We start from the raw sequence: 12507 nt of genomic DNA, 5'->3' as shown, positions 1-12507 counted from the left end.
TTTAACGCCTTGGAGGCAATAAATGAGGGATCCTCCATAGTTATGTTACCCTTATTCATAAATTTAGTAATTTTGTCAATTTAGATATTCTTTTTTTAGTGCTACTATGATCTAACTTTGTGTTTTTATCTCTTTCATCAAGCCAAGTTTCGTAGGACTTTTGTCTCCATAACACTTCTTCTCTAGCTAAATTTCCTTCATATTTTACCATTAATTTATTTTTTAATCAAAAATATTTATATACTCCTAATTTAAGTACTTCTAAATAAATTTCTTGTAATTATTTTTCTAATTCTACTTTAGATTCAAAAATATTCCCAAAATGCTCTTTGTTCCATTGGAGTAACTTGAACTTAATTATCTTAAGTTATTGAACTACTTGATATAATTTGGAGCTAGAATGTTCATACTCATTCCACCATTCCTTAATATTAGCTAACAAGGAATCATATTTGAGCCACATTTCTCAAATTTAAAAGGGCATTTTTAGGGCCCTTGTCTAACATGTTGTTTAACAAAAGAATGGTAGCATCTTAGTTTCCAATATAGAATTAAACTTTGTCATGCTTCCATGAAGGAAGAATCTATTTGATTTCTCTACAACTAAAGTTTTTTCTTCTATTATTACATTTGAATGCTTTATCTATGGTTTCTATTTCCATCAATGATGATTTACTAACCCAATAATTAAAATCTATCGTAGCTTTTAGATTATTTTAACAATCACCCCATTTTTTGAGTTATTCAAGATAGCATTGAAGTCCCCTCTAATGATACTTTAATGGTTGGTGATTGATTACAAATATTGGTCTATCTTTGTCTAAGTTCATTTTTCATCACGATTTTGACTTGGACCATAAACATTTATCAAAACAAACTATTGATTACTATTTATACTACTCACCTAGTAGCTAGTCCAGTTATTTTCAATCCTATGTTGATGAAGTAAAATTACCCTTGGATCCCATATAATTAGCTAAACCAATAGAGCCATCTATTTCTAAGCTACTAATGATTTATCTTAGCCCTAATTTCTTTAAAATATAACTAATTCATTTAAATCAAGACTAGTTTCTTGTATTGCCAATAGTGGCATGTTGTGATGGTTAAGTTGTTGCGTTGTTATCCTTGCCATCAAGGTTCAAATCTCATGGGGATGAGGTCCCCTATTTGTGGCCTCACTGGTTCATAGCTCCAGGTCAAAGCGTTTACCCCTCTTTAAAAAAAAAAAAAAGACTAGTTTCTTGTATTAGAAATAGATTTGGTTTGAAACTACTAATAACACACTTTATTAAGCATTATTTGTTAGGGGCATTAAGGCACCTAACATTCCATGTTAATATACTCATTTCACCTTGGGAAGGATCTTTCCCTTCCCTATATAGAAGATATTTGTTAGGTTGGTTTGGCCTCCATCATTATTGTAGTGCCTCTCCCATTTGATTCCTTTAAGTCATCTCGATGGATGCAACCTTGATGTTTGTTCTTTCTCAGTGATCTTGTTAGGACTCATGAGTGGTCTAAACCCTTGGGGTGATATGTTTATGTTATTATATTGGTAGGAACAAGTTATGCTTATGCCTAATTTTGTGTTTATGATGTATTTGATGGTTTTGTCGAGGTTTGTGCCATTGGTTACTTGGATTCATATGGTATCACGATGTTTTTTTGTGGGTAACCTTGAGATGGAAGCAATGATTGCAATTATCATGAAAAAGATTAAATTAAATGTCATTTTAATGGCTTAAAGGGATTTTATTTATTTGATTTAATCTTTATTTTATTGTCAACTAATTTGTTGAAGTTGAATTTCAATTTAATTGGAATTTCCTAATTTAATTTGGGATAAGGGAGATAATTATATTATTTTATTTTAATAATATATTTATATGTCATTTTGTAAAAGTGCATATTGCCTAAAAAATGAGTTTATTCTAACTTCTTGCTTTAGAATTTATTATTTTGAGAAAATCCTCATAAACCTTCTTGAGAGAAATTTGGTCTTTTGTTCGTTGCATGAGTTGTGCTTGTGGGATCACCGCCAAAATAGGCTCTTTCAGTTCATAAAGGGGAACTCCTCCTTTGCTAAGTGTTTCATTACTTTTGGCACCCCTGTTATTTTGTGTCATATATTTCCATTTCTACCCTTTTGTTTGAGGTAGGGATTTTCTCATTTTAATGGTTTTGGCTCATTTAAACTTCCATTTTTATTGCTTTAAGGTTAGAGGTTGAGAGCTAGTGTTCCCCTTCATTTTCATATGTTAATTTGGCCCTATTGGGTGTGAATGAGTAAATTACGTTCTTTAAGATTTGATTTGAAAGTTTGTGGTGTTATGTTGTCCAAATTTGCATAAAAACTTGAAACTTGAATTGAATTTGATATTTGGGTGTTTTGGTTTTAATTTCATTGAATTTTGACAACTTTGATTTTTGATCAATTTTTGTATCGCCTCATTTTGTGTGTCACCTAGTTTTCTTGGCACTTATTTTGGTCGTGGATTTGGAATATATGTTAGGTTTATAATTTTACCATAGTTTTACTTTACTATCTTTTGGATTCATGTAGAATCCATACTCATATATTTAGGTTAGTTGAGCGAGTTCATGTTACTTAGCAACTTATTACATTATTGGGGTTCGTGTTGAATTCGTACTCCTAGATATAGGTTGGTTGTGTGATCTTGTTATACTTGTATCATTTATTTCATTTCTCATATCTAACCCTTTTATTAGTATTATGTTATTATATTTATGAAGTTGGTTGTTCCCACACGCGAGCACATATGTGTTCATATGACAGGATCTTACGAGACCTAAAATTCTAGATATAGGCTGGTTGAGGGATTATTCATTTGGAGGTGAGGTTGGGAACTTGCATTGCCTTTGTGCACTCATCGTGTGATGAGCATGGATGTGTAGGGTAGGTGGTGGAGTGGCTTCTCTCATGTACCCTGGACTAGAAGGGTTGACAAGGTAATGTGAAGAGGTTCTAAACAATAAAAATAACTAATGGGTAATAAAATGTAATAAGATAAGTGAACACCTATACATTCTTTGAGAAACTCAAGGGAGTTAGTGGGAGGGTGCAATGCGAAGGGCCTTCGAAGGGAGTTTATTTTCCTACCACATATAGTTTGGGTTTTTCGATGCCAAATGAATTACACTCGACTTGAGTCCCTACATAGTTATCCTATAATGGGTATGACCAATGACCTATTGTACTGCATTGTCTTCATAACCATATAGATGTTGGTATCATACTTGATTGACATGTGTGTTAACCATGGGTGATCATCTTTTGTCTTTGTGATCAGTTTATTATCTCATCAGCACAATGAGAGTGGGCTTGCAGGTACCATGTGTAATCACCTAAAAATGGTCATCTAGACTATTAGCCCCCTTCTCAGCATTTTGGCTAAATTAATTTAATCATTTATTTAGACCAAATTGCTAATAATCAATTTATTTGATTATAATTTATAGTTTGACTATGCTATCCTAAGTTCATTATTTGATTAAAAAAACATGTCCCCTTTTAATTAAATAAAACACCCCATTCTTCTAACCCACTTAAAGTGCACACATAAAGTCCTTTTTCTATTTTACAATTAAAAGAAAAGGCTTTGTGACTTTTTTCTTATATGACAAGTCAACTTATATTCTATTGGTTGACTTGTGTGTGCACATGGATCACTCCTCTTTTCAAATTCCACCGTTGATCATCCACCATCTTCATCTTGATCTCTACCGTCCATACATCTTTAAAAGGGAGAGAGCTTTCCCCATCAATCCATCTTTTGAACATTGTTATGCTGCAGGTTTTCTAACAGGTTTCTTTAGAGCTTTGTGGAGAACTTCTATTTTTTGTCTACATTCTCTCATGCCATAGCATCTTAGCTTAGATTTCATTTTTACATGTAGCTTAATCTCACATAGCTTAATAATGGTATTGTAACACTCTCATACATGTTTTAGCATAGCTCCACTTTGTATCTCATTCTAGCTTAATTTTCATTTGCATTGCATTCTTGAGGAACTCCTTGGGACATTTGCATTCTTGCATGGTTTACTAACAAGAAGAGTATCTCTAAGGCTCATCTGAGAGCCCTTGAACTTGAAATACACTCTCTTGTACTCCATGGATAGGGAGCTCTAAGCCGGCATCCAAGCATTTCGAACTCATGAAATCGTTTGGATAGAAGGGTTTAGAGTGAGACACATTTCTAGTGTACATTTTTGGCGCCCACCGTGGGGCTTGAATCAAGTTTCTAGCTCCATTTTCTTTTATTTTTCATCTCTAATTTTTTACAGAAGCATATTGGATCTAATCAAATGCTTTTGTAGAATTATCACTTTGATTTTAAGGCCAACCCATAAGTAAATTGGTTTGAAGGCCAAAAACTTAGTTGGTTTAAAGATTTGATCATATCTTTTAAACCGCTTGGAGTTTGGTTCTAAATTTTTTTTTACAAGTTTTTTATATGCTCAAAATGTCTCAGTCCAATTTACAGAGAATTTTGACACGATTTTTGGGAGTTATCAGTTTTTCTTTATTTTTCATAAAAAGCCATTTCTGATCGCAAATCAGCGAATTTTTTTAAAAAATTTACATTTTCAGAAATTTTTTTCAATTCTAATGGGGGTTATTTCTTTGTGTTTTTAATTTTGAGTTCGTATTAAAGATCAAAAACTCGATTTGATAAATTTGGCCTGTTTTGACAAAATTGATCTCTAGAGCGCAAAAAAAGAGATTTTTTAAAATTTCTTACATTTTTGAAAAGTTCTCTAATTTTTAATAGGGATCTCTTCTTTTCATTTCCATTTTTGGATACAAAATCATAGTAAACAAGTCCAATCTTGTTGACTAGGTCAAAATCAAAGAGTAAAAATGAGAGCATTTGTGATTAACTTGCACTTTCTTTGCATGCACTTGATTGGAAGATAAATTTGATTTTTGAGGAAATTCACCACTTTTTATTGCAGATTTTTATGTTATTTCATACTAACTTTTGGTGCTAACAAGTTGTGATTACAGGTTGCCATCCTTATCAAAAAAATTGAAACATTGCATAAAAAGAACGCATGTCAAAGCTTCAAATGCACAAGGGCTACTAACGATTGTTTGCAGGGCTTCCCAATGCATAAAAACCTAATTTTTCTTGTTCTTTACTTTTACATGTGTGGCATATACTAGTTGTTTATTTTTAGACACATTAAAACTTACAATTGGGATCTTTTGGTGATAGGAGAGTATGCTCTTCACCCTTGTGGTGAATCAGAAATCTTGACTTACCATTTGGTTTCAAGAGTAAGAGGTAACTAAATCTTCTTGGTGTGTTTGGGAGAAAATGATTGGAATAGGAGAGTATGCTCTTCACCCTTGTGGTGAATCAGAAATCTTGACTTCCAAAAGTTGATCCACTCTTTGTGTAGTTTAGAATCTTTTAGAGGGCCTGCTCTCGGACAACCTGAGAGGAACGACCCAAGTGGGGACAAGAAAATTACCCGGATCTTCCAACCCACTATAAACTCAAGGCTATCAAGGACACAAAACCTTGGTAGACATAGTGATTGTCTTCGCCTAGTGTGATCGCTTATGGAATTTTGACCATAGGGAGATCACTAGGCAAGAATGCTTAAGGTACTCTTGTGGTCGCGAGATCGGTTACTCATCGCAAGGTGAGGTGTCCTGTAATTGGAAGCAATAGGAACACTATGAACGGAAGCTCTATCTAAACACCCTAAGTTAGTAACTACCTTTTTTAGCCGCTCAACTTCTTGGTGCAAGGATTGATCCTAGTGGACTACCTGGATCACCCCAAGATTTACACTCACCATATGTGTTCCCTTGGTTATGCTTATGGCATTTCCATGAAAAAGCTAATATCTCTTGTGGGCAACCACTTGGTGTGAGGTGAAGGAGCATCAAGCGTGGGCCAAGTTGTTGAGTAATGAACCATGACTTCTAGGTAGATATTGCTTGATGTGTTCTCGAATGTGCTAGACCTGTGGAAATCTTTGGAACATACACATGATGATAGTTATACGGATTTCTTTTAAGACCTCACATATACTTGTATCATGCAAGGTTGCATTGTCCCTTGCTTGATTGTTTGAAGACTACTCCATGTGTCACTATCTTGCTTGGAAAGAAATTGTTTTTGAACATCAAACTTGCTATGCTATCAACTATTGTCAAACTTTATCAACCAAGTCAAAACATCAAATGCAAAAATTTTCTTGGTTTGCTTGCTAAGAGGAGTCTCATCATTTGACTTTTCTTTTATATGTATCTAGTGCTTGAACATGCTTAAAGTGAATCTTTGGTCTTAGTGCTCATGGTCTTCCTATCTTCATGGTCTATGTTTGCTTGCTAGTTATCCTTTTGCTAAAATGGTTGCCTTGATTTCTTGACTACACTCTTGGGTTAGGGAGTTGTTCACTTGTCACCCCACTTGCTCTATCTATTTGGCTATTTGGGCATCTTACCTAGCTATTGAATTGAGTCATTCATGTCGTAAGTTTCTTGGACATATTGTTTGACAAGTCACTTTAATCTCTCTCTACTATCTTGGCAAGTGAACACTCTACCTCCTATAGTTTCAACATCAAGTTATCTTCTAGACTATTTTATGCTTGGCTTTGCATCTAAAACTATGGGATCTAAACCTTGTGCTAACAAACCTCAACCAAATCTAGATGATCATGATATCCTCCATGTCACTAAAGAGTTTCAAGATCTATATGCACAATACAAAGAACTAGAAGAGACAAATGATCTTTCTTACCTTCATCTCTCTAAGCGCATGAAAAAAATGAAGTCTAAACTTGAGAAAAGGTTAGAGGAGAAGATTGCATCATTAGATGAATCTTCCTTAATGTCTTTACATGCATGTGAGTCACCTTCTTTGGGGTCATCCTCTTCTTCTAGGTCTACATGCTCTACTTCAAGACATCAAATGTCTTTATCTTCTAGATCTAAAGACCTTTGTCGAGAAAAAGCACTTGAGCCTATGCCAACATTTCATGATGGACCTATCTTTGACGAAGATAATGATGAAGACATGAACGCATGCTATTCACTTGAGAAACAACAAGAAGATCCTAGACATATTTTTGAGAGGACTTTTACTCCCTTGGAACATTCTTATGATGACATTTTGCAAACACTTCTTGAAACTAAGCTCATCATGTTGCCTAAGTCTAGCTCATATGGAAACCCATTCTTGGATATCTATTGTGCTTATCATCAACATAATGAGCATAGCACTTTAGATTGCATTGAGCTGAAACATAAAATCCAAGATCTTATTGATAATGGAATTATTGGAACCTCTAGTGATTCATGTGATGAGGATACTTTTCTTGAGAAAGATCATATTAATGAACCTATGTCTAGTAGTGGCTCCATTACATCTTCCACTTCTTCCAACACTCATGCATCTCCCAACACTTCAAATCTTTCCAACTTGCCTCGAACAAATAAAGAACCTAATGCTTTCCACATTGACTATGTGTATCCTCAAGGGCTATCTCTAAAAGAAACTCAAGCTAACCTTCATTTGGCTACAAACATTTTCCATGCTACTAATCCTAAACATCCTCAACCTTCATGCACTCCTATACCTAATCCAAGTACTACTCCATTCACTCTTCATTCTCCCTTGTCCTTGGAAGTGGCTCCATGTCAAGAGGACTCTCAAAAAGAAAAAGCTATAAATTTCAAGAAAGATCAAGATCAAGCACCCTTTCATCTCTTTCAATATTTTCCCCCTCCATGTCCTACATCTTGTCCACCCCCCAAGTATGATGAAGATACCACTTCCATTATCTCCCTTGAGCTTACTGAAAATTATGAGAAAAGTTCTCTTCATATGCTATCCAAAGCTACTTGTCAAGATCAAAGCATCCCCTCATGCTCTACTTCGCCACATCCACTTCAAAATTGTGCTCAAGCTTCATGTGCTTCTATTAAAAATGTTTTTCCTATCAAAGGTACTCATGAGTCTATTGATGGCTTTGACCATGTTGCTCACTCTAAAGATGTTGATATCCCTTCCCACTATCCCTTTGCATCTTCTAAATCTATCCTTGGTCCTTATCCATCTAAGCTAAAGTATTGAAACCTTCCATCTATATTGGGGCCTTATGGTCCTCCATCTCCTACATTAACTCCTAGCTCATTCCCTAGCTCTCCTATAATACCTCAAGATCAACAAAGATGCTCATCCTTGATGAATTATCACCCATCTATCCACCTAAACCAGTCATATCAGCCTTATTCATCCACAAATCCCAAGTCCTTTGGAAGTAAGAATAAACATAAGAATCCATTCAAAAATGAAGATCACTATGCCCCATCTAATCAACATGTGAATGCTAAGAAGGAAAATTCACAAAAGAGACCACAAAGGTCCACTATTAAAAAAGCTAAATCAAAGAAAATATGGGTACCTAAACCCATTATTGAAGAAATGTGTTTTGAAGTATCCAAAGGAAAATCTAAAGCTATATGGATTCCCAAGTCTCTTTTAAAAGACTTGAATATTGAAAATACTTCAAAGTTGACATTCAAGCTTCCAAAGGCTTCCATTCCATCTTCTTCCAAAAATCTTTCTAAAAATATTCCAAAGCCTTCCACTCCACTTTTGTCCAAATCTCTTCTACCACCTCATACATCTAAATCTCAAGCTATTTCATCCATGATTCCTCCATTGTTCCAATACCCTTCAAGGTGTGTGTCAATGTTGATCTTGTCCAATATTTCAACTACCCTCATGAAATCCTCTAAAGCTTACACTTACTTTCTATACATGAACTATTATCCTCCATATACTCTTCCTACTACCATTTCTCTTTCATCACCCTATCAACATCTTTGAGCATACCTTTCTATGGCTTTGGCTTATCATGACTTATATTTTCTAGAGGAGCACTATCTACATTCAAAAAGCTTGAGTTCTTTCTAAAAATTCAAAAAAAAAAAATGAAAATGTGCCTTGGTGAAAACCACTTCTTGTGGCACCTTGGTAGCAAAAGTAAAGAGAAATAAATTTATCCTATGGTGAAAACTACTTCTTGTGGCACCTTGGATAAGTACCATGATGAAAACCTGGCAAACAGGTATCATGCATAATTCTTCCATCATCCATCTATCCCTTCTTCTCTCTTTGATCTTGAGAATGTTGAGCTATCTTTGCATATTGGCTATCTTATCCACGAGATTTTCTATTGTGCTCTCCCATTCACTCATAGCCTCTATCTTGAGCTTTATTCTTATTGCTCTATCCCATTGCTATACTATCTCGTTGACCCCTTGGTCTTGATCATAATAAATGAAACATGGTTCTCATAGGTCTCTTGACATGGCTACTCTTTTGGACTATACACTTCATGCTATCTCACTTGTTGGCTTCATTGCTTATCCTACATGCTATCTTTCTCATTACTTCCATTGCTTATCCAAAATATGCTTCATATGACTATTTCACCTCTTTCCCTAGCTTGGGTACTCTTGAGGAGTCAGTCCTTGGGGATCACTTTCACTTGCTTCATACTCTTTTTTTCATCCATCTTTGCTTATCCACTGGCTCGTTGCTCCATCATATCCTATACCTTGCTAGACATTGGGAGAAAATGATGTGATCTTGCTTGAGAACTAGTGATATCTAAAACCTTCTAAAAAATCCTAAAAATCAAAAAATGTCCTAAAAAAAAGATCATCTTAGTAAAAACCCAGCAATAGGCACTTTGATGTATCACCAAAAAAAATAAAAACTTCAAAAATACAAAAAAATCGAAAAAAGTCTTAAAAAAATCTGTCAAGTGGTGAAAACCTGGAAATAGGTGCTACTTGAAACCCTTGCACCTATGTCTATCAATCTCAATCATCCACTTCACTACACATTTCCTAGCTTGGAATTGTTTCTTGTCCTCATCTTGGGGGCACAACTGCTTAGCCTATTGAGGTATTCTTGTGCTTTAGGGTTTCTTTGACAGCTCACAAAACAATGTTTCTCAACACTTCCCCCACTTTGACATCAAGTTTTTCTCAACACTTTTCAGATAGTTTACCTACAGTCTCCGATGTCGCGATATTTCTCACTATCAGAATCAAGTCTTGAAGAAATGGCCACGTGACTTACACACACACACTTTAACACTTAAACGACTGAGCTATGCTGACATTTATCTACTTTGTGTGCTGTCTATGATGATTTCTTTGCCATGTGTTCCCTCCCTAATAGTCTTTCGAGGATGTCATTGACTAGAAGACTGGGGGCATGGGGCATGTCTTCTTGATTTCTGCTTGTGGGTATACTTTGTTTGTCTATAGTGTTGTAAGCATTTATGCTGGTCCTATTCAACACATTGACTTACAAATGTATCATCCTTGACTGTTTTGCAAGACCGCACTCAGGGTTTATCTTGGCGCTTATGCCTTGATACAGGTGTAATCTTGCTAAATTAAACTTAGGGAATCTAATCGAGTAGTTATCTTGACTTAGATGTCTCTGATGCTTAGATTGGATTTCCACATACGTATCTGATATCGACCATATTCATATCCTCATAGTTATACTAGTGATGGTTGTATGATCTCATGATGTCCCTAATAAATGCTCAATGATGAAATTAAGAGTCTAAATGTTATGCGCTTCTTGCTACTAAACCACTTTGCATATTAGCTTGCATTTTAGGTTCATTTTCTAGCTTAGTCTTGCATTCTTGCATATGGGGAGAGCTCTTTCTTCATCTTTTTTGTGGACATATCAGCTAACTCCTTTCATATATTTCTTTACTTTCTTCTTGTTCATGTCTTTTCACCTTCTTAATCTTTCGCTTCATCTCTTTTCTATCTTGTCATCACATTATATAAAGTTTTGACCTCTTAAATAATTTTGACTTCCTAGATTCATTTTCGGGATCGAAATCCAAATTCGAGTTCATCTTGATGGTCAAAATTATCTTTTAAAATTCTACTTTCTTTTGAGCAGTTAGCTGACCTTTTGAGGTCTAATCTCTGAATCATCACTGGGGCATCTTCATTTCTTCATGTCTTCATCATTTCCATATTTCATATCTACTTAAATTCACTATTTCATGTCTAAAATCACCTTTCTACTCATTTTGACCTTATTTTTATGCTATATCCTTCAAGGTCAACTCTAGTCAAACTGGGGCATTTTATCAATTTTTTTATATAGTCATTCTTGGGTTCTAATCATCTATCTGTCATCTTGGACATTGCTATATTCTAATTTTCTCATTTCTAGCCAGTTTTTGCACCCCCTTACCTCATTTCAATTTCGATCCCGAGGGGGCAGAAATACTCTATCACTGCTTAGGAGCATTTGTTTGATCTTCTCACTTGCTCTCACTCTATCCTCTTTTCTAAGTGTTAGTATTCTTCTTGAATTCTGACATCATATCTTCCTAGTGTTCAGTACTATTGCTATCAGGCTTTGCATTCAGGACTTGCTATCTATTTCTGCATTTCATTCTTTGAAATCAGATATCTATATCTATCACTGCCTACTTGGCTTTCTAATTTCTTTGACTTAATGTGTTCTCAGATCAATCACGCATTAGTCAAAGAGGGGCAAATGTAATCACCTAAAAATGGTCATCTAGACTATTAACCCCCTTCTCAGCATTTTGGCTAAATTAATTTAATCATTTATTTAGACCAAATTGCTAATAATCAATTTATTTGATTATAATCTATAGTTTGACTATGCTATCCTAAGTTCATTATTTGATTAAAAGAACATGTCCCCTTTTAATTAAATAAAACACCCCATTCTTCTAACCCACTTAAAGTGCACACATAAAGTCCTTTTTCTATTTTACAATTAAAAGAAAAGGCTTTGTGACTTTTGTCTTATATGACAAGTCAACTTATATTCTATTGGTTGACTTGTGTGTGCACATGGATCACTCCTCTTTTCAAATTCCACCATTGATCATCCACCATCTTCATCTTGATCTCTATCGTCCATACATCTTTAAAAGGGAGAGAGCTTTCCCCATCAATCCATCTTTTGAACATTGTTATGCTGTAGGTTTTCTAACAGGTTTCTTTGGAGCTTTGTGGAGAACTTCTATTTCTTGTCTACATTCTCTCATGCCATAGCATCTTAGCTTAGCTTTCATTTTTACATGTAGCTTAATCTCACATAGCTTAATAATGGTATTGTAACACTCTCATACATGTTTTAGCATAGCTCCACTTTGCATCTCATTCTAGCTTAATTTTCATTTGCATTGCATTCTTGAGGAACTCCTTGGGACATTTGCATTCTTGCATCTTGTCTTTGGAACCTCCCATTGCATGGTTTACTAACAAAAAGAGTATCTCTAAGGCTCATCTGAGAGCCCTTGAACTTGAAATACACTCTCTTGTACTCCATGGATAGGGAGCTCTAAGCCAGCATCCAAGCATTCCGAACTCATGGAATCGTTTGGATAGAAGGGTTTAGAGTGAGACACATTTCTAGTGTACAC

Source organism: Cupressus sempervirens, chromosome 8 (assembly GCF_028749045.1).
Source record: "Cupressus sempervirens isolate cs-2001-9-10 chromosome 8, ASM2874904v1, whole genome shotgun sequence".
NCBI classification, from domain to species: domain Eukaryota; kingdom Viridiplantae; phylum Streptophyta; class Pinopsida; order Cupressales; family Cupressaceae; genus Cupressus; species Cupressus sempervirens.
The sequence above is the reverse complement of the archived record's forward strand: the minus strand, read 5'-3'. Positions refer to the sequence as shown.